General features: G+C 49.2%; 1 non-coding gene across 1 annotated transcript; it reads left to right on the top strand.

The window, feature by feature from the left end:
• The first annotated feature begins 951 nt into the window (after positions 1-951).
• On the top strand, positions 952-1,024 carry trnat-ugu (transfer RNA threonine (anticodon UGU)). Its single transcript has one exon. It is a non-coding gene; the product is annotated as a tRNA-Thr (tRNA).
• The last annotated feature ends 3,155 nt before the right edge of the window (positions 1,025-4,179 follow it).

Consider the following 4,179-nt stretch of genomic DNA (forward strand, 5'->3'; position numbering starts at 1 on the left):
AACAAACATGAATGTTTTTCGATGCTTTGGCAACATAAGATGTAACTTGTCATGCCAATAAAGCGATTTGAATTGAATTGAATTGAATTGAATCGAGTGACAGAAAGATAGAGAGAAAGATAGAGAGAGAGTGGTAGAGACACAAAGAGGGAGAAATATAGAAAGAAGGAGGCAGAGAGACTGAGAGAGAGATAGAGTGTAACTGAGTTGCCTTGGGACGTTTTAGCATGGAAAGTTGCTCTATTGTAGTTGTGAGGTGACTATTGAAGAGCCTGAGGCAGGTAACGGGGGATGAGACACAATCTGAGTGGTGAACTGCGCCCTGCCTCATTCTTCAAACGCACAGCACTGTTCAATTCAATTCAATTCAAATCGCTTTATTGGCATGATGAGAAGGTACATCTTATGTTGCCAAAGCATCGAAAAACATTCATGGTTGAACACATAAACGCTGATCTATCCAAACAGTGTAGAAACAGATATATCCCTGAGTGTATAAATATACATTCATATATAATTTGTATATACTCTTTTCTTATATTTAGTGGTTGTCCCTCTGTTTATGGCAAGCTGTAACATAGTGTGCCGCTAAGGTTACACAATTTCTCTCTTCCCCTAATAGGTATGGGAGTTTTTGGTCATCATTCAAATTTCTGAATTCCGGGCATATTTTTGTGAATTTTGGGTAGAAATTCTCCCTTATGCCCTGATATTTTCTACAAGCTGTGAGGAAGTGCATTTCTGTCTCCACCAACCCTGACTGCAATGAGAACATATCCTGTCACCTCTTGGTAGCCGGGTCTGCCTGTGTCTACCATTTTCGATCGCCAGGTTATGTTCACTAAGTCTGCACATTGTCAAGGTTCTTCTCAGTTTGCTATCCTTTACCATGGTCAGGTAATCAGCCATGTTGTGTTGCACTAATGGGAATGAGAGCAACTCTGTATCAGTGGCTCCATAGCTCAGGGGTTAGAGCACTGGTCTTGTAAACCAGGGGTCGTGAGTTCAAGTCTCACTGGGGACTGCAAAGTTAGTTTTTGTTTCTGAACTCGCCATTAATCCACTGCATGTTTTCTTTTAAGTATGAAACAGTTGAGAGACCGTCCCAAGAACAGGCTCTCACTCCCCTGCCCCTCTCCTTCCATTCAAATCCCCTGTTCTCCCCTTCACCCTCTCTCTACACATTCCCCTCTCTCTCTCACCTTCTTCACCTCCTCTCTCTACCCTTCCCCCTCCCACTCTGTCCTTTCCTCTTGGGGAGACAAGAAGGCGGATGGGGAGAGGGAGAGTAAAGGGAAGGAGAGAGACTGTGGGTGAAGTGCAGAGAGGGCCAGAGATAGAGAGAGGGGAAGGAGAGAGAGTGTGGGGAAAGAGATAGAGAGAGGGGTAGGAGAGAGAGTGTGGGGAAAGAGATAGAGAGAGGGGAAGGAGAGAGTGTGGGGAAAGAGATAGAGAGAGGGGAAGGAGAGAGAGTGTGGGGAAAGGGATAGAGAGAGGGGAAGTGGAGAGAGAGTGTGGGGAAAGGGATAGAGAGAGGGGAAGGGGAGAGAGTGTGGGGAAAGGGATAGAGAGAGGGGAAGGGGAGAGAGTGTGGGGAAAGGGATGGAGAGAGGGGAAGGAGAGAGAGTGTGGGGAAAGGGATAGAGAGAGGGGAAGGGGAGAGAGTTTGGGGAAAGGGATAGAGAGAGGGGAAGGGGAGAGAGTGTGGGGAAAGAGATAGAGAGAGGGGAAGGAGAGAGAGTGTGGGGAAAGGTATAGAGAGAGGGGAAGGGGAGAGAGTGTGGGGAAAGGGATAGAGAGAGGGGAAGGGGAGAGAGTGTGGGGAGAGGGATAGAGAGAGGGGAAGGGGAGAGAGAGTGGGGAAAGGGATAGAGAGAGGGGAAGGAGAGAGAGTGTGGGGAAAGGGATTGAGAGAAGGAAGGAGAGAGAGTGTGGGGAAAGGAATAGAGAGAGGGAAGGAAAGAGAGTGTGGGGAAAGGGATAGAGAGAGGGGAAGGAGAGAGAGTGTGGGGAAAGGGATAGAGAGAGGGGAAGGAGAGAGAGTGTGGGGAAAGGGATAGAGAGAGGGGAAGGAGAGAGAGTGTGGGAAAGGGATAGAGAGAGGGGAAGGAGAGAGAGTGTGGTGAAAGGGATAGAGAGAGGGAAAGGGGAGAGAGTGTGGGGAAAGGGATAGAGAGAGGGGAAGGAGAGAGAGTGTGGGGAAAGGGATAGAGAGAGGGGAAGGAGAGAGAGTGTGGGGAAAGAGATAGAGAGAGGGGAAGGAGAGAGTGTGTGGGGAAAGAGCTAGAGAGAGGGGAAGGAGAGAGAGTGTGGGGAAAGAGATAGAGAGAGGGGAAGGAGAGAGAGTGTGGGGAAAGAGATAGAGAGAGGGAAAGGAGAGAGAGTGTGGGGAAAGGGATAGAGAGAGGGGAAGGAGAGAGAGTGTGGGGAAAGGTATAGAGAGGGGAAGGAGAGAGAGTGTGGGGAAAGGGTTAGAGAAAGGGGAAGGAGAGAGAGTGTGGGGAAAGGGAAGGAGAGAGACTGTGGGGAAAGAGGAGACAGGGCAGGAGATGGAGAGATGGAAGGAGAGAAGTGGAATGGGAGAGAAAGAGGGAAGCAAAGAGGAGAGAGGGAGAGAGAAAGAGAGAGGAGGTAGCGAAAGTGAGAGAGAGAAAGAGAAATAGAGAGAGGGAAAGTGAGTGAGAGAGAAAGAGAGAGATAGAAAGGGAGTGACAGAAAGATAGAGAGAGAGTGGTAGAGACACAAAGAGGGAGAAATATAGAAAGAAGGAGGCAGAGAGACTGAGAGAGAGATAGAGTGTAACTGAGTTGCCTTGGGACGTTTTAGTACGTGAAAGTTGCTCTATTGTTGTTGAGAGGTGACTATTGAAGAGCCTGAGGCAGGTATCGGGGGATGAGACACAATCTGAGTGGTGAACTGCGCCCTGCCTCATTCTTCAAACGTACAGCACTAACTGGAATGAAAAGCAACCCAATGCATGTGGTTCTATAGCTCAGGGGTTAGAGCACTGGTCTTGTAAATCAGGGGTCGTGAGTTCAAATCTCCGTGGTGCCTATGCAAATTTGTTAATTCAAAGTGTGGCAAAGCCACAGAGGAACTCCGAACAACTGTACATAATTCCCTTTAGTGATGTGTTAACTACAGACTGAATCTGTACCATTGTATATATTGTTTGCATGTACAGAACATGGTCCTTTTAAGAGCGCAAGCAAACATGATGATGTCATACTGCTAATTATGTGATCACCCAAAGGTGGGAAAAATGTGATGACATCATGATGCCATCCACAGGACCGCCCTGGTAGTCCTCGTGGTGCTTCAGAATTATATTCATCGTTCTCTTGCATCAATCTGTTTAAACTCATTAGTTTGACATTAAAAACCTTTTTGATTGATTGCCTGCATTGGACTCAATCTCTAGATAGGAATTTGGCCATTCCTACATTGGTGACCATGACTTTTGTGAACGGATTTCGCGAAAGGAACACAGAATGGAGGCAAACGCCATTTTGTTGAAGCACCGCAGTTCTGGGAGCAACAAGCGACCTCGTGGTTCATCCAAGTTGAAGCCCAGTTCGCCCTGAGAGGCATCGTTGCGATCAGACCCGATACTTATACGTGGTCTCCACTCTCGACGACTCTGCTGCCTCGCGGATCATCAGTCTTCTCGAGAATCCACCTACTGACCGCAAGTATGAGACCCTCAAGGCGCGGTTGCTACAGGTTTTCGGGCTCACGAAATCGGAGCACTCCCGGCGTCTGCTCGCTATGCCCGGGATCGGGGACTCCAAACCTTCCGAGCTGATGAGCCAGATGCTCACACTCCTCGGCTCCGAACCGCAATGCTTTCTCTTCAGAGAGTTATTCCTCAGCCAATTATTGGAGCAGGTGCAAGCGGCCTTGGCGAGATCCGAGGTCGAAGACTGCGCAATGCTCGCTGCTGAAGCAGACAAAATATTCGCAGTTACGCAACAGCACTGCGCTGCCACAAGGCGCCCATCCCCACAGCCGCCGCCCCAGCTCCTCAGCCCGCGGGGCTGTGCTTCTACCACGCGCGGTTTGCCGCGAAGACGAGATGTTGCCACCCTCCCTGCAGCTTCTCTCAAAAAAAAACAGCAACTCCGTCCAATGAAGAACGGGTCTAACGGGCGCCCCGCGGCCGCGATGGCAATCGGCAAT

This window comes from Somniosus microcephalus, unplaced genomic scaffold (assembly GCF_052327205.1).
Source record: "Somniosus microcephalus isolate GS21.2 unplaced genomic scaffold, FLI_Smic_1.0 unresolved_chr2, whole genome shotgun sequence".
Lineage (NCBI taxonomy): Eukaryota > Metazoa > Chordata > Chondrichthyes > Squaliformes > Somniosidae > Somniosus > Somniosus microcephalus.